Source organism: Macaca nemestrina, chromosome 1, assembly GCF_043159975.1.
Source record: "Macaca nemestrina isolate mMacNem1 chromosome 1, mMacNem.hap1, whole genome shotgun sequence".
Lineage (NCBI taxonomy): Eukaryota > Metazoa > Chordata > Mammalia > Primates > Cercopithecidae > Macaca > Macaca nemestrina.
The window spans coordinates 191460638-191485538 of record NC_092125.1 but is presented as its reverse complement, the minus strand read 5'-3'; the positions used below and the strand labels follow the sequence as shown (position 1 = coordinate 191485538).

Below are 24901 nucleotides of genomic sequence, written 5' to 3'. Positions count from 1 at the left end.
TAGAAAACAGAAGAAATCACAGGATACTTCCAGATGCCAAGGACATCTCTGATTTTTCTCCCAAACTAAAAGCTGTAGTCTTTGCTGGCAGGGACCCTGCCTTAGTCGTGTCCCCAGTATTTAGCAGTGCTCAGAACACAGCAAAAGAGTGAACAAATGAGCAAGCGAATGAGTAGGAGACATGAATGAGTCCAATGTACATGGATGAAAAACAGTACCTTAAAGAAGCTCTAACCATTTGTTTTTTTATTAGAAATCTGCCAAGGAATGGAAGCATACAAGTGGATCCTTAAGTTAGTTTTCAGGATTTAAATTGGAGTGCTATTTCTAGGTCATTTATCGATAAACAACTACTGTAAGTAAACTTAAGGTCCTGTTTGCTTCTAGGGGACTAAAATTACTTTCTCGATCAGCAGAGCTAAATGACCAAATTAGAATGCAAAGAAAAACCCAAACCACTTAATACACTCACAACTTGACCCATAAGATAATCAGTAACTTATCAAACTGATTTGTTAACAAACTGCGTAGAAAGCAAAACAACTTCATAGCATCAAGTGTTTAAACTGCTCTTCAAAAGTCGTAAAATCAGGCCGGGCACTGTGGCTTACACCTGTAATCCCAGCACTTTGCGAGGCGGATCACATGAGGTCTGGAGTTCCAGACGAGCCTGGCCAACATGGTGAAACCTTGTCTGACTAAAAATACAAAAATCAGCCAGGCGTGATGGCGGGTGCCTGTAATCCCAGCTACTTGGGAGGCTGAGGCAGGAGAATCGCTTGAATCCACGAGGTTGAGGTTGCAATGAGAGAAATCACACCACTGCACTCCAGCCTGGGAGACAGAGTGAGACTCCATCTCAAAAAAAAGTCCGAAGATCCACGTTTTTCCAAATTCTCACTTGAACCATAAAAATCAAACTGTATAGGTTTTCCTTGAGTACAAAAATGATACATGGTCACTGCAGAGAGCTTAGAAAATATATACAGGTTCAAAGAAGAAAATTTAAATTACCCATTACGATGCATTCTCTCCCAGTCTTTTTTTCTATGCAGATATAACTTCTTTATATACTGTTACTCTTCCTAACCAACAGGCAACAGACAACACATCTCCCACTGTGGCAGTAACCTAGGCATCCTTAGTAGAATCATGTTCCAGGGATACTTTCTCAGCGTCTAAATTTTACAGATGTGTACTTACATAAAACAAGACCAATCTGCTATTGAGTAACCCTTTAAAGTTTCCCTTAACTCCTGAATTCTACAAAGACAAAGAATGCAGATTCAAGTAAAAATGCTCCAATGACTAGAAATGGACCTAAATTTAACAAGGGAAGAAACTGCTCCCATTGGTTTTATGTACCCTAAGTCTGATATTATCATATGTTCTGCTCCAAGTAGGCCAGGTCCTTTGTGGTCTATAACCTTCCATTTTTACCTCAAAAATCCAGAGTAAGTTCCTCCCCAAAACTTTGTCAGTTTTAAACTAAGAGTATGAAACAAGGAGAATGCAGGGTCTGAGTTCCAGTGTCTGCTCCACTACTAAATAATTGAGTGGCACTGAATCCTAGCTTCTATCTCATTTTCTCCATTTGTCAATAGGAATATCACTATTAACACATATCACAAGGCTGTTATAAGGCTCCAAAATCCAACAGATCAAACACTTTTGAAAAAATATTATTCAAATGTAAGGTGGAAATCTTTTGAAAATACACATCCCCTATAATAATATAAAACACAACTTCCTCTGATATACAAAGGTGCCATTTCTGACGTTGATGGCTACCCACGTATACAAAGTGGGACGATACCATCAACAGTTTTGTACACAGGGTAGACAAATAAAGTGTCATAGACTCACAGACTCAACTACCCTAGCAGAAAGAGACACCATGTATCATTCACCTCCTGCCATGACAGTCTGCTCCATCTTCATTCAGAAAGGTCAACCTGACCCTGATTGCTGCATGTTTGACCGCTGTGCCTGTAATTACCCAAAATTTGATGGCCAAGCCACAGAAACTTTTTTAAGTTAACTTTAATAATTTAATAAGCACCCATGTACCCATCAGCCAAAATCTAGAATCTTTATGATAACCTACTTCCATCATATTGCAATCCCCTCTTTCTGTAAGCAAACAAAATTTGCAACAGTCAGTGAGTTCTAGCAGTCTTTCCTTTGTTATTCATTCCTCCCACAAATCTGTTTCAACACAATAGTACTAATTAGAAACAAGGGCTATTGATGGTGTCAAAGGTCAGGCCCCAATCTTAAAAAAAAAGATGATTCCAATTTACAAGGTTTTTAATAAGGTCACACTGGCACCATACTCTACCAATCAATCAGAAGATCAATCTTATTTCCTTAGTAACCACTATACCACTGAGGAGGACTCTAGGTAGGAGAATTCCATTAGAACTTTTTGTTTTATACTCCAGGTGAAAACTGACTGAAAGTCAGTTTACTGGGTATAGGCTCCTTGACACAGGCTCATCCTAGAACAGCTGGCCAACTCTATGGAATCCAGACTCTCTACATTGATTTGAAAACAATGAAAAACAGAGATCATGCAGTTTCTGGAGAGACTCTCTAAAAAATCCCACCCAGGACGGGCCTGGTGGCTCACGCCTGTAATCCTAGCACTTTGGGAGACCAAGGAGGGAGGAAGAGGCCAAGAGTTCAAGACCAGCCTAGGGAGCCAGTACAGTCAGATTTTGTCTGAATTAAAGATAAAAAATAAATTAGCCAGGTGTGGTGGTATGCACCTCTAGTCCCAGCCACTTGGGGAGCTAAAGGCAGATTACTTGAGCCCAGCAGTTGGAGGTTGCAATGAGCTCTCATGGAGCCACTATACTCCAGCCTGGGTGACACAGCGAGATCCTGTCTCAAAAGAATAAAATTTCCTACCCAAAGACCCAGTCATCTTCAAATTGTTAGCATTCAATTCAGAACAGAGTTCTCTAAGCCTATGTTCTAAAAACAGTTCCTCTATTGCACCCTAAGTTTGAGGCCCACTCTACAAATATGAGTCTTGTTACAGACTATTTCATCAATTGATGATGGGAAACAAGTCAGTGTGGTATTAATGTAGGTCCAATTACATCAAAATCAAATTGCTTTAGATTCATGGTAAAAATTCTTAGAGCAACCAAGTGGCTTAGTAATTATTAGAAACTAGGCCTTTATTAATAGTCTCAAAGTCAGAGCTCTTATTTAATATGGTCCTAATTATCTCATATCACATATTCATACTTATCCTTTTTTTATTATTATTTTATTTTGAGACAACGTCTCACTCCCTTGCCCAGACTGGAGTGCAGTGGCAGGATCTCGGCTCAGCCTCCTAGGTTCAAGCGATTCTCCTGCCTCAGCCTCCCAAACAGCTGGGATTACAGGCACCCACAACCATGCCCAGCTGATTTTTGTATTTTTAGTAGAGAAAGGGTTTCACTATGTGGACCAGGCTGGTCTCAAACCCCTGACCTCAAGTGATCTGCTTGCCTCGGTCTCCCAAGGTGCTAGGTTTACTGGCGTGAGTCACTGTGCCAGGTCACCTTTCCTATATTTTATCTTGTTATAGTACTAAAGTTTGACACTGTATGAGTCTCGTTTCCTTTTTGTTTCATCTGTTTTGTCCTGATCCCATAGAATAATAAGAAAATCCCAAGAAGAATTGAAAGACATCACATTCTCAGGTTATCAGCTGATATACATGTCAAATAGAATGGCAGCCAAAGGTACCTAACTACAAAAGGTTACTTAAAATAAGCAGAATGTCATTGTTATAAATATAAAAACAACATCTGGTTCCATATAACAAAGCTATTTCCATATCCCAACAGATGGCCCACAGTAATAATGCTCTGCTGATCTGGTTATAACAAATTCTATTAAATCAAAAATCCTGTACAGCAGATGCCTTTTCCAATTTCAGAGTAAGTCAATCTCTTTAACCAAAACACTATGCTTTGGTTCTTATTTGTGCACTAAAATCACGTTACGCCAATTAAGATGGTCAAATTTTGTGACAGTTGTTATAAAATGCCACTGTGTTTTCTGGGTTTTGGAGTGGAAGAGGTAAAGAGTAACTCCCTCCAGGACTGAAAGGCTAACTGTTCAAAATGGAAAACAAAAATTCACAGTTAAAGGAAGGCTGAGGAGAGAGGTAAAAGTGAGCTTTAGCTGTCTCAAGCCAAGGTTTCTGAATAGTGGCAACGTAGAAAGCTACGTGACTAACAAAGCCAACAGTGAAGAACAGTGAAAATAATGTAATTTCTGAGCTGAGAAGCTTTAAGCAGGGACAAACAAAAAAATGTCTAAACAACATGTATCTTTGTACGCTGTAGTGTTAAGTCCACTTTTAACAGAAAAGTGGATGTGATGTCAACTTAAAATTGCTGTTTAACTGTTTCCCCAACTACATTCGAAATCAAATCTTCATATTCTGGTCACGTCCTTACTTGAAATATTATCCTCTAATAATTCACAACACAGTAAACAGAACAGTGTAGTGATTAACAGCCACGGAGTTCTGAAAATAGACTGCAAGGGTTCAAATCCTGGCTCTTTCCATTCCAAGCTATGTTCCCTTAGTCAAATTACTTAACCTCTCTGTGCCCATTTCCTCATCTGTAAAACTACCATCTTTATAAAATTTACAACTAAAATAAATTTATAAAATCTACAATATATTTATAAAATATATTCATAAAATTTATAAAATATTAAGGGTTTTAAGACATGGATAATGAATGTAGAGTACTTAGAACACTTTTAGGCCTATAGTAAGGTCTCAAAAAATGTTAGCTATGATTATCATTATCATCACATGAACTCCATGAAAGTTCTGAATGAAAAGAAATATGAAATATTTGTCTAAAAAGCAGAACAAATAAGCGGCAGAATCCAGGGGGAAAAAATCTTCATTTTAAGTCCGGAAGAAAATCAGTGGGCTGAGTACAGTGGCTCACGCCTGTAATCCTAGCATTTTGGGAGGCCAGGGTTAGCAGATCACTTGAGTCCAGGAGTTCGCGACCAGCCTGGGCAACATAGCGAAACCACTTCTTTACAAAAAATACAAAAATTAACTAAGCATAGTGGCGCACATCTGTAGTCCCAGCTACTTTGGGGGGCTGAGGTGTGAGGATCACTGGAGCCCAGGAGGTTGAGGCTATAATGAGCCATGATCACGCCACTGCCCTCCAGCCTGGGCAAGAGTGAGACCCTGTCTCAAAAAAAAAAAAAAAGTGATTCTTTGAGTAAATACATTTTCCAGTCCCTCTAAGTCTCCAGGAGATTACATGAGGATGCTTTAAGTTAAAACAGCAGCACAGAGTAGTGGAAACAGCACAGATATGAACTAAGAAGACCCACTTGCTCCACCAATTACTTAGGTGTACAACCCTAAGCAGGTCACCTAAACTTCAAATTGCTCATCTTAAGATGTTCTGACTTTATCACAGGCTTGTTGAGATCAAATGAGAGAATGTATGAGAAAATGTATATAAACCAATAAAACACTATATGAATGTTTAAGGGCCATGTCTTATTCATGTTTATATCCCCGATGCCTAGCAAAATGCATGGCAGAGGTTATAATCTAAAAGAAGGCCATGGGAGGGGTTGGCAGGGCGAAGATTCAATGAAAATGGGGAGGAGTTTAAAAGAATTAACAAACTTGGCCAGGTGCGGTGGCTCACACTTGTAGTCCCAGCACTTTGGGAGGCCGAGGCAGGCAGACCACTTGAGGTCAGGAGTTCAAGACCGGCCTGGCCAACATGGTGAAACCTCATCTCTACTAAAAATGCAGAAATTAGCCAGGGATGGTGGTGCATGCCTGTAATCCCAGCTACTGGGGAGGGTGAGGTAGGAGAATTGCTTGAACCTGAAAGGCAGAGATTGCAGGAGCCAAGATGGCGCCACTGCACTCCAGTCTGCGCGACAGAGAGAAACTCCATCTAAAATAATAATAATAATAATAAAAGAATAAGAAACTCAAATGCCCATCAACTAAAGCAATGGATATCAACATAGTATATCCATACAGTGGAATAATATTTGGCAATAAAAAGGAATGAAATACTGATACATGCTACATGGATGAGCCTTGAAACATAAGCTAAGTGAAAGAAGTCAGACATAAAAGACCATATGCTGTATGAAATGCCCACAACAGGCATTTGGAATTATCAACATCTCTACAAGATGTTAGGTACATTAGTGGCTGCCTGGAGGTGGGGGTATGGGGAGTGACTGCTGATGGGTACAAGGCTCCTTTTTGAAATGCTATCCTAAAAATGACTGTGGTGATGGTTGCACAACTTTGTGAATACACTAAAAACCGCTGACTTGTATACTTTAAATGTGTGAATGAAATGGTACGTGAATTATATTTCAAGACAGCTTTTTTTTTTTTTTTTAAGAGTAATAAAAGTTTAAGGAGAGAAGCATTAAAGTATAGAATCACCAGCTTTGGAACATAAGTTTGTTTCTTTTTAAAAGGAAATACTACGAATTACCATACCAGATCCTAATGTCTCTACAAATCCTGTGAAAAACATATCTGGCATCTATTCTTACCCTTCCTTTCAAATTTCTCTCTAAGGTTACAAATTATCTCCTCTGGTTTCATTCAATTGTCTTTTCATTGTAGCCACTGCTTCTGAACTTCTACTCTGCATTTGAAACTGTCAAACCCCGCCCTTGCAGAAAATCTTCCTTGGCTTCTGTGAAACTGATGCACTTTCTGGTTCTTCTCAGAATGCTATCAGCCTATTACAGGACCCAAAATTCCAAACCTCAAAGCTCTTTTTTCATTATACTACTATCCTCCCAACACACATCTACTGATGTGTTTTACCACCATCTATATCCCTGGTCAATGCAAAATCTACCTTTCATCTAATTGTTCATTGTATATGGAAATAATTACATGCATAAAGTTAAGTAAGTTGCCCAAAGTCCCTTCTGATTTTAATACCTTATTATGAAGATTTAATGAATTAAACACATTTAAGGCGCTTAGAACTACATCTGCCATACAGTAAGTAAACGTTAGCTATTATTTTTTTCCTACAACCACTATCTTATAACACACCCTCATCATCTTATTCCTAAAATTCTCCATGAGCATTCTAATCAGTCTCTCCACTCTCAGGACACTCAACTGATACAAAAACCTTCCTCAGGAACAAGATGCATCATCTTACTCTCATTCTTTAGAATCCATTGTGGTACCCTATCAAACTAAACCCTCTATCCTTGAAAGATCCTCCACCAATATCCCCCTCACCAATCCTAAACTCATTTATTATTATTCACCAACACAGATGATCTGACAGTCAAGTTCCTTGATATCATTTGTACACTGCCACTTCTCTCGCTTTGCACAGGCCCCTTCGCTCTCCTGAAATACATCTCTTCCCCTTTGGAAATTTGTATCTTCCTCAAATGTCACTTACACTTTTGACTTTGGTTGTACTGTTATCCCAAGGAGAAGTCCAATGCAAAGTCCAATGCAGTTTGGTAATTCTGAATGATGTACATGTTTCCCCAACAGAAAAAAACAACTCCGTTCTTTCGACATAAGTTGAAGCTTTCCAAGAGACCGCATATCTTATTTGTCTCTTCATACAGACTACTTCACACATAGATAACACGGAACTTTACAGAAGTACACAAATGCTGACTTACCAAAAAGAAAAAGCCTCTGTATGTATCAGAACAACATTCTCTATTTTCCACTGCCCCACCCATACTTAGCATAATGAAAGCAGACAGAATCTAAAATCTATATTTAAATATTTTCATTCTACATAGAACGAAAGGGAATATACGAACTGTACCAGATAAAAGGGGGAAAAAGTCAAAAATATACTCAAAGAATGTACAATGTGAAAAGCAAAGTGAGAATTCAGGACACTTTGGAATCTAGTAAGTGACTTCGAAACATTAAGATTTTCTATTTTACCCAAACTAATGAACAAAGAAGAGCCAAAATAAACAAGTTCTAGCCTCATCCAAAAAAATCTAACGAAAGCATGAGAAACTTCCCAGCTTCGTCCTCAGCAGCACAAAATCAAGAAGATTCACCTCAATTCTGAGACACAAAAGCAAAAAGAGAAATCCTCCTATTTAAGAAACTAAAACATTTAATCACATCTATATAATATATGTCACTCAGAAAAAGAGAGAGGAGTTACTGCTTTTCTATAAATATTCGCTAGGGACCAGGGGGAATAGGTTTCTCTCACTGTTACTGCGGGAACAATCTGTGGTCTCAAAAGAGCCAAACAGAAGATGAAAACCCTAATCTGGAAGAGACCTTAAGAAAAAAACTACTCAAAACATGTTTCAAACCAGTTTCAAAAAAGAGAGTGCAATGGGTACTCAACAGAGTAAGGGGAAAAGTGAAGTAAAAGAGCTTGTACAAAATAAGTGACTAGGTGAAACTAGTGCTGCCTTGTGAGAAAAAGAGCTATGCATATAACGCTCCTATGACATCACGCTTTTTCACTGGGAAACAAAACGGAGGAAAACAAACACAAATAAATCTCAGAAAAAGACCAAAAAGGTGCCCACCAATCTCTAACTCCTTCAGGAATTAGAGTGAATGGCTCTAACTCACTCAGGAATCCAACTAGGGACAACACTAACGTGGAATGCACCAACACGGAATAGTAAAACCTTTGCTCACCAGACACACAAAAGGTAAAATCGAGAAATGAAAACTATATACCTGAATTCATCCGTAGCAAGCGCTTATTCTCTATGATTAACCAACAGAGGAAAGAATAAGAGCAGCTAATGGAAGAGGAGAAAAGATGTTAATGAAACTAAGCCCTGTTATGTCCCCTACTGGCCTCAATTTCAGAGTACAACTCTTGATTCTTCATCTAACCAACAGTCGGCCTCGGCAAAGCAAACTGATCCTAACACCTTCCATGCCACCGGGAGGAAATCACAGAGGAAAAACCATCCCGTTAACCTCCCTCCTCACCAGCTGCAAAAATGGAGCTGGGAGGGGGGGCGGGAGACACTCTACCACGTGGGCAGGATGCAACACACACAGGACAGCAACACGTCCGCATGGAACGTCTGCCTTTGCCCTAATCCCAGCAAAGGACACAGACACAGGATGGGCGGGAACGCAGGCACCCTCGCAAAGGCCTCCTCACCCCAAAGGGCCACCCCGAGGCGTGAGTTACAGCCCGCCCGGCCGGCAGAAAAGCGCCCCCAAGCTTGAAGGGAAGAAGCCGCAGACTGCCGGGGCCGGGGGCTAGCCCCGGCCAGGGGACAGGTCATGGATGGAAGGAGACGGTAGCTGCCCTCGGACTAGGCGCCCCCGGGATCCACGGCTGGTTCCCCGGGGCCCCGCCTGGGGGAGGGGCGGGAAACGCGGAGCCGCTGCTTCCCGGCTGAGGGGCAGCAGCAGCTGAAGAGAAGCGCCGCGGGGGAGGGAGGGACCCAGCCCTCAGCGCCCGCCGGGCCCCAGCCCGGACCCAGGCCCCCTGCCCCGCCCGCCGCCCACCCCACAGCGCGGCTGCGACTAGAAGAGAGAGGGCGTCTCGCGGAGGGCAGCCCCTGCCTCCGATCTGGGAGATGCCCCAGCCCCGCCTCCTCGCCCGCCGCCCAGGCCCGGCCGCCCCGGCGGCGGGCACTTACCTCAGGCTGCGCAGGCCGGGACGGCCCGGCCGAGCCCCCGGCCGCTGCGTGCGTCTCCGCCCCCCGGGAAAGGTCCCAACGGTGCCTAGTGCGAGCGGCCGAGGCCCCGAGCAGCGCCGAGAGCGGCGGCGGCAGCAGGAGCAGCCAACATCCGGGGCCGCGCACCCGGAACTACTTCCCGACCCACATCCCCCTCCCGCCCTCGCGCCACCTCCTCCTGCGACGTCGCAGCGCCGCCGGCCCGGCGTCGGCGGCGCCAAGTCCCTGCGCATCCTCGGCCGCTTCGACGCACGCGGGATCCCTCCGCTGGGACAAGTAGTGCCCTGAGACTGCCGGGGCCTCGGCTCCGCGGGTGTCATCTGGCGGCCTGCAGTTCCAAGCGACTTGGGGTCCTTGTGCCTTGGAGTGGCGTCTGGGGAGCAAGGGCAGCGGAAGCAACCCCGCAGTTGAGGACAGTAGGGATCGGTGGCTTTGGACCCTGCCCGCGGAGACCTGGGGCCCCATGCCCCGAAGAAATGGTGCCACCTGTCCTCCCCCGCCCCCCCACCTCCGCCACCTCACCGAAGCGCCCGGCACCTTAGCCTCCTCTCCAGGAAACCGGACCCCTTTTCTGGCACACCGTGGATTCCGGGACCCCCAACAAAGGCTCCTTGGACCTTCAGGACACCCCTCCTTTCAGAACTTCTTGAGCCCCAGGTGCTAGATCATGTCTGCGGAGGCCTTTCCCGTGCCTGGTCTTTCTTTCTTTCTTAAAGGAGTTGGAACTCTAAAGGCCCTTCTGACTCTCAAGGTAGCTACCCAGGTTATGGTCCTACTATCAGTAGGTGGAGCGTTTAGAAGGGTAGTTTGGTCGACTAGTGAACTTTGGAATTTACTTCTACGTCAGTCTTCACTGATTTTTTCTCTAAACTATTAGCACTGATAGACTGCCCTATAATTTCACACTTAATTACATTCCAGTGTAGTATTTGCTGTTGCTTCATTCGCGTTAGTCATATATTCCCCTGCAGCACCAAACACGCTTTTGAACTCACATTGGGTGGCTCAATATTTGGAGACTTAGATATTTGTTAGATGAATACTGGGCTGATTGGATGAGAGGAAAAGGAGAGGCATGAGTGAATTGGCCCTGGGTACTTTTTGACATAGCCTCAAAGGGTTCAGATAAACTCCAGCAGATCTGAGCACACAATTCCTTCAGTAAATATTGAACACTTGCCATTTGGTCAAGCATTTCTAGGCACTAGAGATTCAAAGTACTCACATATTCCTTTTGTTTATAAGACTAGCAAGATTCTGAAGGTTCATGTACTCATTTACTCAACAAATATTTGCCAATCACTACTAAGGTTACCAGACACCATTTTAGTGCTTGGGATGTATCAGTAAACAGAAGAGAGAGAGAAAACAAGTACCCTTCCCTCTTGGAGCTTTCATTCTAATATAGGGAGAAAGATGATAAACGTAAGAAAATTATGTAATATGTTAGAAGGCATTGGGTGCTATGGGGAAAAAAAAAATACACCAGGATAAGGGGTATGAAGAAAACTGGAGGAAGGGGGTGTGCAATTTTTTTTTTCTTTTTTTCAGAGGGAATCCTGCTCCCTCGCCCAGGCTGGAGGGCAGTGGCACGATCTCGGCTCACTGCAAACCCCGGGTTCAAGTGATTCTCCTGCCTCAGCCTCCTTAGTAGCTGGATCACAGACGCGCGCTACCACGCCCAGCTAATTTTTGTATTTTTAGTAGAGGTGGGGTTTCAACATGTTGGCCAGGCTGGTTGCGGAACTCCCGAACTCAAGTGATCCGCCCTCCTCGGCCTCCCAAAGTGCTGGGATTACAAGCGTGAGCCACCGCGCTTGGCCTGCAATTTTGAATAGAGCCGTCAGCATGGGCCTCATTTATAAAATGACTTTAAATCGGAGACCTGAAAGAGCTGAGGGAGTCAGCCATGCAGTTGACTGGGGAAGAGTGTCCTTGGTGAACGGCCCTGAGACAAAAGCCTCGGGAAGTGTTAGAAAGAATGAGGAGGCCAGGACGGTTAGAGCAGTGAGCAAATGGGAGCGGAATGAGGAGATAAGATCGGAGAGGGATCTCAAGTAGGGAGCTGTAAGAATCTTGGCTGAAACAGAACCACTGCTGGGCTTTGAACAGAGGAGTGATAGGATCTGACTTGCACTTTCAAAGCATCACTCTGGTCAGATCACTGTGGCCGCGTGCTAAGAGCAGACCTAAGAGGACAATGGTGGAAGCCAGAGGCTCCATTACCCAGGTACAGAATGATGGCTCGAACCAGATGGTAGCAATGAATAAGATGGATAAGATGCAGTCTCAGCCGGGCACAGTGGCATTTGACTGTAATCCCAGTTATTAAGGAGGCTGAGGCAGGAGGATAGGAGCACTTGAGCCCAGGAGTTCAAGTGCAGCCTGGGCAACACAGCAAGCCCCCATCTCTAAACAATAAGCGTACAGTCTGTCTACAGTCTCCCAACACTTTGGGAGGCAGAGGCGGGAGGATTGCTTGAGCACAAGAGTTCAAGAACAGCCTAGGCAACATGGGGAGACTCTGTCTCTACAAAAATAAAAAAAATTAGCCAGCAGGGTGGTGTGCACCCATGGTCCCAGCTATGTGGGAGGCTGAGATGGGAGGATCCCTTGGGCCCAAGAGGTCAAGGCTGCAGTGAGTTGTGATTGCGCCACTGCACTCCAGCCTGGGTAACAGAGCGAGACGCTGTCTTTAAAAAAAGAGAGAGAGAGTAGACTTAGCTCCAAGTCTGGAGCTTTTGTTTATTTTTTTCTTTATAAAAATTTTTTAACTTTATAGAAATGGGATCTCACTATGTTGCTCAGACTTGTGTTGAACTCCTGTTTAGCACCATCTCTTACAAGTGTTAGGCAGCTCTGCTCCTCTCACTTGTCTAGGGAAGATTCTGAGGTTCTTCCCTAAAGTGCTCATCCTGAGCTAATGGGGGATAGGGCTGGAGAGAGAACAGAGGTGGTTAGCTGCCAGAATGAGGTGGGAAGATGGGGATCAGCAGCCTTTGGGAAGGAAAGAAGTATGAGTCCCAGGGTGTTAAAAGGTGGAGGGGCAATAAAATCTATTACATATGGGATTCATGCTAAATGAGTAGATTTTAGCTTCTCTTGCCACAATAAAAAAAAAAATGGATAACTGTGTGAGATGATGGCTCTGTTCATTTGCTTCACTATAGTGACCTTTTGACTATCCCATAACATCATGTGGTATACTTTAAATATGTACAACAACATGTGTTTAATTTTTTTTTTTTTTTGAGATGGAGTCTCACTCAGTCGCCCAGGCTGGAGTGCAGTGGCGCGATCTCGGCTCACTGCAAGCTCCGCCTCCCGGGTTCAGGCCATTCTCCTGCCTCGGCCTCCCGAGTAGCTGGGACCACAGGCGCCCACCACTAAGCCCGGCTAATTTTTTTGTATTTTCAGTAGAGACAGGGTTTCACCGTGTTAGCCAGGATGATCTCGATCTCCTGACCTCGTGATCCGCCTGTCTTGGCCTCCCAAAGTGCTGGGATTACAGGCGTGAGCCACCGTGCCCAGCCTAAATTTTTTTAAGATTAAAAAAAGGGTGGAGGAGTATCCCTCCTCAAAAAAAAAAAAAAAGAATAAAGCAGGCTGGGCACGGTGGCTAATGCCTGTAATCCCAGCACTTTGGGAGGCCAATGTGGGAGGATCACTTTAGCTCATGAGGTTGAGACCAACCTGGGCAACAAAATGACACCCTGACTCTAAGAAAAATAAAAAAACTAGAATGGTTATAGCAGCCCGGGGAATTCTCGAACATTGTGAGGAAGAAAAGCTTAAAGCCTAGATTGAGAAGGCAGACCTAGATTCAAGTCTAATATTCCATAGCTTGCTTACTTTGTGCCTACATCCAGTTATTTGGTTTCTCTTAGCCTCTGTTTCCCTGCCTATAATAAGGAAACAATAATCATAGCTACCTAGCAAAAGAGACCATGCACGCTGCCAAAAATAAAGGTCCCCGAGACAGCTGTTGTTATTATTCATAAGATCCCAGTGTCAGCACAGAAAAGAGTATAGTAGTTCACTGTCTTGCTAGATGGGAGTGGACTAGAAGGGAGGGTGCAGAGCAGGAGAGCCTTCAAAGAGGAGATATTATCCAGCTCAAGGGACAGACCCTTAAAAGACACAGATTGCCCAGGGGAATAAAGTAGTGGTTTTATTGTTTTGTATTGTTTGCAATCTTTTCCTAGCTTCATCTGAATTCTGAATTTTCTGAAAGGAACACAGTCCAGAGCTGGGCTGCAATAGCCCTACAAAAACCTTGATTGGACACTGGCAGTGCTTCAACAGCAGAGTGTTCAACACTTCACATGACCCAGACACTTAGATAAATGAGCCTTTACCTGCTCCTTTTCTCCCTCTGTATTTATTGTAAGAGGAAATTAGAAAATGAGAAATGAATTTAAAATGAGCCAAGACTTGCAAGAGGGAGAGAAAAACACGAGAGAGCCCCTCCTGTTATTCCTAGCCCGGGAAAAGCCTTCCGGATTCCCTGGGTATCTCTATGTAATATTTTATAATTCTTGAATTAGGTTTTTTGAAAGGCTATACATAGGCCATCTGAAAAGTCTCGGCACTACTGACTGCTATTTAAGGAAAATGCTTGGGCGTTGGTCACTATGCACACTTACATAGCATTCAATAATCATTTAGCAAGCGCCTACTCTATCCCAGGTGTTGTACTAAATACTAAGGAGTCAAAAGAGAATAAAAGAGAAGCAGACATGTAAACAGTTAATCCCAATGCAGTTTGGTAGAAATTTATACTTGTGCCATGGAAACAGAAAAGAAGCAAGGCTTAATTCTGTCAAATTGGATGAGGTGGAGGGTGAGGCACAGTCACTGGGGCCAAACAAAGCTTCACCCTTAAAAGGTAAAGTTAAGGCTAAATTTTAATAAACGAGTAGGAATTTGCCATGCAGAGACAGAAGCAAGACTGGGAGTAGAGAAAAACAATTACGGGCAGAGAACAACTTGTGCAAAGTCAGAGGTTGGGTAGATAAAAGTAGAGCCCACAGAAGTGATAGTCTTATAAGTAGTCATTAAATATTAGTGCCTGATGGGAATAACTAACTCATGCAGCTAGACCACATCACTCTATGTAAACCATCATTGAGTTCCTGTCCTCTGGTAGCTTGGTGTTGACTTCAGATTGTATCAGTAAGGCAAAATGTGATCCTTCCCAAAGACTCCACTACTTAATCATTATTAGTAGAAAGGAGCAGCTTAGATTATTTTTTCCCGGTAGAAGGCATTAGCCTAAAATACATTTTTTTTCCTAGGCTGTCAATGAATTTGCACTAGTGCATTCATAGCAATCTGCCATCCCCCACCTGCAACCCATCTCCATGTTCCTTGTAACCACCTGGTTCAAACCTTGGTTTACCTCCACTCTTAGAATCAGCCAAGCTAATTAAAAGCACAGTGAAAGACACAAAGGCACCAAGACAGCTGAGCAAACATTAACAAATGCGTAGAGTAAATAAAGTACTTGTATTATGTGTAAGCAATGGTGCAGATGAAACTTGGGTGGCACTAGGAAGGGTGAGTCAGAGGATGTTCAAACAGAGTAGGATCAAGGGAAATCTCTCTGCCAGTTAGTTAGCAATATATTTTGGGTTGATAGAAAGGAACCTGGTTAGCAGGAAAAAGTAGCCAAGGTTTGCAGCCCCAAGGAACCTGAAACTCTGGTACAAATTTGGTAGTAAGAAACAAGTGTTTAAAGTTGTAAAGATACTGGCTTCCTTCATGCCTAATGAGCTAAATAAGAACCATCAAGAAACCCCAGTGCTGGATGGAGTTTGGGGGTGGGGGAATAGTTAACATTTAGTGTTCTTTGTGTGAGTAGCAACACAATAGGCCCTTTGCGTCTGTTTGGTTTTTTTAAATCCTTACAGTAAAACTACAAGGTGGTCATCATGTAAATGAAGAGGAAACAGAGGCTCAGTAGTTTAAGTGTCAGAGGTGGAATTTGAAGCCAGAATTGTCTGATCCTAAGCCCTCTCTTCCGCCTTCAAAGACTCTAAACCAGCCAGATTGTTTACACTAATGTGAGATACAGTACTTAAGGTACTGGGTGAGGCACTGTGAGAAGGTGTATTTATATCCAAGTATCACAAATAAAGGGTAAAGAGACCCTGCGGAAGACTATATAATTGTTCCCAAACACTTGTTGTGCCTCCCAGAATTGGATTGTAATTTCCTAAATTTGCCAGTTTCCTAAATTTCAAAATTTGCCGGGGGTGGTGGCATGCGCCTGTAATCCCAGCTACTCTGGAGGCTGAGGCAGGAGAATTGCTTAAACCAGGGAGGTGGAGGTTGCAGTGAGCCGAGATCGGGCCACTGCACTCCAGCCTGGGCGACACAGCGAGACTTCATCTCAAAAAAAAAAAAAAAAAAAGGGAGCGACCCTACCTTGAGCAACATAGTGAGACAGTGCCTCTAAATAAAAATAAAAATCCGGATTGTTTGCACCAATGTAAAATACAGTATTTAAGGTACTGTGTGAGGCACTCTGAAAAGGTGTATTTACATCCAAGTATCACAAATGAAGGGTAAAGAGACCCTGTGGAAGACTATATAATTGTTCCCAAACACTTATTGTGCCTCCCAGAATTGGATTGTAATTTACTATTGACAGCAGGCTTGGCTGTGTGACTTGCATTAGGTAATGAAATGTGAGTGGCAGTATGAGCCACTTCCAGCTGGAAGCTCTCAGTCAATGTGCTGCACCATGTTTTCCTTGCCTGCTCTCCTCATGACCAGCAACATTCTGGATAGAGGCTAATCCATCAGCCTCAGTCCCAGAGTGAAGACAATGTGCAGCAGAGCCACAGCTGACCTGGGAAGGACACAACGTAAGCGAGAAAAATAACCTTTGCTGATTAGGCCACTGAGATTTGCGGGTTGATACCATAGCATAACAGCCTATGCTGACTAATGCAGACACTTTCTGAATCTTTCTCTTTAGTGACCCAAATTCTGGTGTCATCTTCAGGTAGAAAGATTGCTTGGGGATTACGAGAAGATATAGAGAACGGGATGATTGGTGTAGTATAGTGAAAGGCTTTAAAATACAGTATTTGAGGTATTTGAGGCAGGGCATGGTGGCTCACACCTGTAATCCCGGAGCTTTGGGAGACCAAGGCATGAGGATTGCTTGAGGCTAAGAGTTAGAGACCCGCTGGGAGCGGTGGCTCACACCTGTAATCCCAGCACTTTGGGAGGCCGAGGCGGGTGAATCACCTGAGGTCAGGAGATGGAGACCAGTCTGGCAAACATGGTGAAACCCCATCTTGACTAAAAATACAAAAATTAGCTGGTCATGGTGGTACATGCCTGTAATCCCAGCTACTCAGGAGGCTGAGGCAGGAGAATTGCTTAAACCCAGGAGGCAGAGGTTACGGTCAGCCGAGATCATGCCACTGCACTCCAGCCTGGGCAACAAAGCAAGACTGTCTCAAAAAAAAAAAAAAAAAAAAAATGCCGGACACTGTGACTCACACCTGTAATCCCAGCACTTTGGAAGGCTGAGGCGGGCGGGTTGCCTGAGGTCAGGAGTTCGAGACCAGTCTGGCCAACATGGTGAAACCCTGTCTCTACTAAAAATACGAAAAATTTGCCGGGCGTGGTGGCATGTGCGGCATGCGCCTGTAATCCCAGCTACTCTGGAGGCTGAGGCAGGGGAATTACTTAAACCAGGAAGGTGGAGGTTGCAATAAGCTGAGATCGGGCCCACTGCACTCCAGCCTGGGCAACACAGCGAGACTCCATCTCAAAAAAAAAAAAAAAGAGAGAGAAAGAGAGACCCTACCTTGAGCAACATAGTGAGACAGTGCCTCTAAATTAAAATAAAATAAAATTAAATTAAAATACAGAATTTGAAACTCAGTCAGTCTTTTTTTTATTTTTTATTTTTTTATTTTTTATTTTTATTTATTTATTTTTTTATTTTTTTATTTTTTTGAGACGGAGTCTTGCTCTGTAGCCCGGGCTGGAGTGCAGTGGCCGGATCTCAGCTCACTGCAAGCTCCGCCTCCCGGGTTTGCGCCATTCTCCTGCCTCAGCCTCCGGAGTAGCTGGGACTACAGGCGCCCGCCACCTCGCCCGGCTAGTTTTTTGTATTTTTAGTAGAGACGGGGTTTCACCGTGTTAGCCAGGATGATCTCGATCTCCTGACCTCGTGATCCGCCCGTCTCGGCCTCCCAAAGTGCTGGGATTACAGGCTTGAGCCACCGCGCCCGGCCCTCAGTCAGTCTTGATCTGTGGGGTCAGACAACCCTTTATCAGTGCCATGGACCATGTCATGCCCCAGAAGCTGGGGAACTTACAAAGAATGTTAAGATATAGTTCCTGTTTTTCTTTTCTTGTATTATTATTATTATTATTTTTAATAGAGGCAAGGTCTCATTGTGTTGCCCAGGTTGGTCTCGAAATCCTGGCCTCAAACAATCCTCCTGCCTCAACTTCCCAAAGTGTTGGAATTATAGGTGTGAACTACCATGCCCAGCACAGTCCCAGTTTTTTTTGTTTGTTTGGTTGGTTGGTTGGTTGGTTTTTTTTTTTTGAGATGAAGTCTCGCTCTTGTGCCCTAAACTGGAGTGCAACGGTGCGATCTTGGCTCACTGCAACCTCCGCCTCCCAGGTTCAAGTGATTCTTCTACCTCAGCCTCCCAAGTAGCTGGGATTACAGGCGCCTGCGACCATGCCCGGCTAAATTTTTTTTGTATTTTTAGTAGAGATGGGGTTTCACCATGTTGGCCAGGTTGGTCTTGAACTCCTGAGCTCAGGTGATCCGCCCACCTGGGCCTCCCAAAGTGCTGGGATTACAGGCATGAGCTACCGCGCCCAGCCAGTACATGTTTCTGAGATAAGGACCATGCTCATTTGCTTCTATACCTAGTAACCCATCACTGCATGTGGCAGCCTCTAGGCACTAAATAAGTAAAATTTTGTCAAATTAATGCTATGAAATAATCTAGAACCATAACCAAAGTCCCCTAACTCCCCACAAAGGCTTTTCCTGTGTTGTGACATATTGCTAACTTGGGTTAAGGGATTATTAGTAGCTAATTTTTATATAAAACGTTATGTGTACCTAATTTATTTGAAATGTCGCATAAAAGAAAAATATCTTGAACATTAGGATCTGCAGGCCCTGGAGCATGGTCAGTATTCAGTAAAGGAACTCAGTCCTCTCTCAGTAATCACAAAGAATGGAAGACACTGAAAAGCCCAAAGGACTTGGTAATGAGAAATCTAGCTTGAAGTGCACTGGGTACTAAGTTTTTAATGGGACCAGATTAAAAGAACATGTAGGTGAAGGTTAAATTTAGGTAAACAGTCTGGGCACCGTGGCTCACACCTGTAATCCCAGCCTTTGGGAGGCAAAGGCGGGTGAATCGCTTGAGCCCAGGAGTTCAAGACCAACCTGGGCAACATGGTGAAATGAAACTCTGTATTCCAGCTGCTTGGGAGGCTGAGGTGGGAGGATCACTTGAACCTGGGAGTTTGAGGCTGCAGTGGTCTGTGTTCGTGCCACTGCACTCCAGCCTGAGCTGTAACAGAGAAAGTACCTTGTCTCAACAACAATAACAACAAAAAAAAATTTTTTTAAATGAATTAGACAAACATAGGTGCAAAGTCCTAAGTCCTAACACTTTCCAGACATTTCCAAAGCTTACTGGAAAGTAATTGAAAAACCATCTGTGGAATGTCCTTAATGCAAGCATTGAAGAGAGTCCTGAGAACTAATTAGGACTGCTCAGATCTGTGGATCAGTTCTTCAAAACTAGGAAGAGATTCAACCTGTTGTTTCTACTATTCACTCAAAAAGTGACAATACTGCAAACATAACAGGCATCTAATTCTGGAGTATGACAGTGTTGGCATAATTAGAATTTGAGGGCCAGGCACAGTGGCTCATGCCTGTAGTCCCAGCACTTTGGAAGGCTGAAGCAGATGGATTGCTTGAGCCCAGGAGTTCTTGACCAGCCTGGGCAACATGGAAAAACCCCATCTCTACAAAAAATACAAAAATTAGCTGGATATGGTAGCACACACCTGTTCTCCCAGCTACTACGTGGAAGGATCACTTGAACCCAGAGGTTGAGGCTGCAGTGGGCCTGATCATGCCACTGCACTCCAGCCTGGGCAACAGAGATCCTATATCAAAAAAAAAAAAAAAAAAGTGCAAGAGATAGATGAAACAAGACTGGCAAAATGTTGATGTCTGTAGAAGTTCAGAGGAGGGAACAATGACTTCTGTCAGAAACAGGAAACAGAAAAAGGAAATAATATTTTATATCAATAAATCCCTGTAATCTAGGAGTTGGAGATTTTCCTCCTCAATTTATAGGCAAGGGACACCGAGGTCACTCTGCTGGTGAATGGCAATATGAAGACTTGAGCATCAATTCGTGACTTTGAAATCCCTCCTTTTGCTAACACACCACACAGACTGCTGAAATATGTCATCTCATATTCTATTTTAGTGAAAATGAAGAAGAGTTGCTTTACTACTTAAAGGAAACTTACTTATAATTCCTATATATTTCACCTTTCCTAAAGGATCTCATTTCCACCTTTTAGCAACCATGTTGAATACTTACTGACTTATGCTGTTTTCATTGTATCTCATCTAAGTTCATGATTCACCATGACTTGCCCCCATTTTAGTATGGTAAAATAAGTAAGAAATGTTTCTTTTTGCAATGATTCTTAAAGCAAAATATGCTAAAAAGGCATATTTGCACACACACGCACACAAAGACAAAGCTTCTTTTAATGTACTTAAGTATTTCCCTTTTTAACTATTTAGCAGTTAATTTTTGGCCTATACTATGTCCACTGCCCCCATCTGATCTCTTTTTCTGCAGTGTTAAGTATAGCCAAGCTTAACTCTTCTAATGGGGTTTCTTGTTCCATGCTACCATGAAATATACCACCCTTATTTCTACAAATTTCATCTGGATTTGATCTTTTTCTAAAATGAAATTTGCTAGAAATGCTGGTGAAATGAATATTCATTTATTCAGTAAATATTAAGTGCTAATTCTAGGTTAGGTATTGTGCTAAGGGCTGGGAGTACAAAGATAAAAGCGGTAGCTAGGGGGCAGTATAGCATAATAGCAATTAAGAGTATGGGCTCCCAGCTGGCACGGTGGCTCACGTCTGTAATCCCAGCACTTTGGGAGGCTGAGGCAGGCGGATCACCTGAGGTCAGGGGTTCGAGACCAGCCTGGCCAACATGGCGAAACCCCGTCTCTACTAAAAATACAAAAATTAGCCGGGCGTAAGGCTGAGTTCCTGTAATCCCAGCTACTTGGGAGGCTGAGGCAGGAGAATCGCTTGAACCTGGAAGGTGGAGGCTGCAGGGAGGTGGAGTCTGCAGGGAGGCAGAGGCTGCAGTGAGCCAAGATCATGCCATTGCACTCCAGTGTGGGCAACAAAAGCGAAACTTTGTCTCAAAAGAAAAATAAAAAAAGCGTGTGGGCTCCCTTGTCTGGGGTTAAATGGCCAGCCCTGCCACTCATTAGTTCAATCATTTTAGTTAGGCAAATCACATAATCTCTCTGAGCTTCAGTTTCGTCATATGTAAATGGGGATAATAATAATACAGACAGTCCCTGACTTAAGATGGTTTGATTTAAAATTTTTCGACTTCACAGTGGTGTGAAAACAATATGCATTCAGTAGAAACCATACTTGAATTTTGATCTTTTCCCAGGCTAACAATATGTGGTAAAATACTCTTCCATGAGAGATTCAACATGTTATTATAAAATAATACATTTATTTTATTATTTATTGTTTAGGCTTTGTGATTGATGATTTTGCCCAACTGTAGGCTAATGTAATTGTTCTGGACATGTTTAAGATAGGCAAGGCTGAGCTATGATGTTCGGTAGGTTAGGTGTATTAAATGCATTTTCGACTTACCATATCTTGAACTTATGATGAGTTTATCAGGATGTAGTCCCATACTAAATGAAGGAGCATCTGTACCTACCTACCTAGGTATGCTGTGAGTTAACTGAAACCATGCACAGGCAGACACATGCACAGGCTTAACACAGTGCTTAGCACATGAGGAGTGCTGTAAATGTTAGCTCTTCCTTTTCCCCTATAATGTTCATATAGGAAGGATAGTGGAAGAAGGAATTTGATCTGACTGAGGATGAGCATTTTTTGTTGTTTTTGTTTGTTTGTTTGATAAGAAATGGGATTTCTTTCTGTCACCCAGGTTGGAGTGCAGTGGCACCATCTCGGCTCACTGCAACCTCTGCCTCCCAGGCAAGGGTGAGTGTTTTAAGGAAGAGTTTGCAGATACAGAAACATTTGACCTCATCCTTGAAAAATGAGTTCAAGTTTGTTGAGGCAAAGTAGGCAGAAGAGTGATTCCAAGGATAAAGGCCTGGCTCCATTCTTCAACGTGGGACATATTTGAAAAGCGCCTTCCATCTCTCAAGCTCCCTAGGGGTTGGGTGAGGTGAGATCAGATGAGATATGTATGGCAACTGTATCACTGCTCAGATCCTTCCTTTGCCCATTCCTATCCACTATGATTGAACACAAAAGCATACCCCCACTTTACCCTCCCCCACAAAAAACTTCATGCCCACAAAACTCCCTCTCAGAGTCTTTTTCTCAAGGAATCTAACCTAAGACATCATGAATGATACTAACTATAATTTGCAATAGAAAAATACCATTTATGGCCGGGCGTGGTAGCTCAGGCGTATAATCCCAGCACTTTGGGAGGCTGAGCCAGGGGGATCATAAGGTCAGGAGATTGAGACCATCCTGGCTAACACTGTGAAACCCCGTCTCTACTAAAAATACAAATAATTAGCCAGACGTCGTGTCATGTGCCTGTAGTCCCAGCTACTCGGAAGGCTGAGGCAGAAGAATCTCTTGAACCCAGGAGGCAGAGGTTGCAGTGAGCTGAGATTGCACCACTGCACTCCAGCCTGGGCAACAGAGCAAACTCCATCTCAAAAAAAAAAAAAAAGAAAGAATATCATTTATGTATACAATGTAGAAACCTGGCTATGAAGGACTAGCTAGGGGAAATACACATTAATTTATTCATTAAACCATCACAATGCATTTGTCCAACATTGTATTAAATAATATTCTGTATTTCCTTATATCTAAGTCTTTATTGTGCATATAATCTTGGATAGACGCACTTAACGTTTTAAATATAGAGAAACTTCAGATATGCAAGTAATATAATGAATCCTCATATACCCATTTTCCAATGTCAGCAGTTATCAAGTAGTAACTAACTTTTTTTTTTTTTGAGATGGAGTTTCACTCTGTCACCCAGGCTGGAGTGCAGTGGCGCAATTTTGGCTCACTGCAACCACTGCCTCCCAGGTTCAAACAATTCTCCTGCCTCAGCCTCCCAAGTAGCTGGGACTACAGGCACGTGCCACCACATCCAGCTACTTTTTGTATTTTTAGTAGAGACGGGTTTCGCCATGTTGGCCAGGCTGGTCTCAAACTCCTGACCTCAGGTGATCCATCCGCCTCAGGTAACTAACCTTTTTAATCTATATCCCTACCCTCACCCTCACATTGCCCCTTCTGTGTTACTTTGAAGCAAATTCCAGACCTCATACTACATCAATACACACATATTTTAAAAATGCATCTCCAAAAGATAAGAACTCTTTTATTAACAAAACATAATCATACCATTGACTTAGCTAAAAATTAATGAGAATTTTTGAAGTCACTAGTATTAAGATATGTCTTTGATCCTGTCAGTATTTAAACTTTCAGTCACCTTATGAATTTTTTAAAATTTTGTTTGTTTGAATCAAAGCTCAAGTAAGATCTACACATGGAAATTAATAAGTCTCTTAAATCTTTTTTTATTTTGTAAGTTCCTTTTCCATTATTTTTTCTTGCAATGTGTTTGTTGAAGAAACCACAGCATTTTTCCTGTAGTATTTCTACAGTATGGATTTTGCTAATTGTTTCCCTGTTATGATGTTTAACATGTGCCTCTGCCCTCCATTTTTTGTTTGTTTTTTGTTGTTGTTGTTTTTGAGACGGAGTCTTGCTCTGTTGCCCAGGCTGGAGTGCAGTGATGCCATCTCTGCTCACTGCAACCTCCACCTCCTGGGCTTAAGCAATTCTCCTGCCTCAGCCTCCTGAGTAGCTAGGATTATAGGCGCCCGCCACCACACCAAGCTAATTTTTATATTTTTAGTAGACAGGGGGTTTCACCACGTTGGCCAGGCTGGTTTCGAACTCCTGACCTCAAGTGATTCTACCTGCCTTGGCCTCCCAAAGTGCTGGGATTACAGATGTGAGCCACCACGCCAGGCCCCTCTGTATTTTGTGTAAATAAGTACTTGGATCCAGAGGTTGGACCATTCATATGTGATTTTTTTCATGTTTTTCCATCAAGAAGGCACAAAATATCTGGTTCTCTTTCCTCTCATTTTTCTTAAATACTTAAAAATGTTTCCTCCCAAGAAGTTACAATCAGCATAACTTGGGTTGCAAGTTAAGAATTGCAGCTGGTATGTAATTGGGCCACCATAAGACAACTGATCTTTAAGAAACTCTAAAATTAATCTAGTCCTACTGTTACCATGGTATCATTTGTCATCATCTTATTGTTCATCAGGTATTGCTACGTACTGATCATGGCATCCAGGACTGGGCTGGGAACCATGTTATAATAACTGGCACCATTTATTCAGTTCTTGCTGTAGGCCAACTACTTCATTTCAGATTTTTCTAATCATCGTAACAACCCCACAGTGCAAATTTTAATATTCTCATTTTATAGAAGAAAACTAAATTCAGGAAGGTAAAATGACTTTCCTAAGTCCATTAGGAAATATCTAAGGCAAATGGCAAAAGCAGAGGTGGCATGTAACCCAGATATGTCTGGTGCCCAAGGTGTGTCTGCTTTTTCCCTCTAACTCCCAGTCCTTTGAAAATACAACGAAATTATAAGAAGAATCCCTGCCTTCAGTGGGATTATATCTGTTTAGGAGAAAGAGATTAAAGTACTAAAACAACTAAGGAATATCAGATAAGAAAACAGTATATAGAACATGAACAATGAAAATGTGTGCATTTTGCATGTGGTGACTGCTATAAACAAGCAATAAGGAGAAGGAGACATCAGTGTTGATTGAAGTTTCTGCAG

At 43.0% G+C, this 24901-nt stretch overlaps 1 protein-coding gene across 4 annotated transcripts in view; it reads right to left on the bottom strand.

Annotated features, from left to right (window-relative positions):
• The window catches only part of LOC105494838 (forkhead box J3), a 151605-nt gene extending 141067 nt beyond the window's left edge, over nucleotides 1-10538 (bottom strand). For 2 of the 4 annotated variants that reach the window (XM_011763717.2, XM_011763721.2), the window contains exon 1: nucleotides 9670-9845. The gene's annotated coding sequence lies outside the window, so the exon portion shown is untranslated. Of the gene's footprint in view, nucleotides 1-7466; nucleotides 9009-9669; nucleotides 9846-10230 lie in introns of those variants that run through there. The other 2 variants (XM_011763718.3, XM_071094971.1) reach the window with 2 other exon arrangements.
• Nucleotides 10539-24901: the final 14363 nt, after the last annotated feature.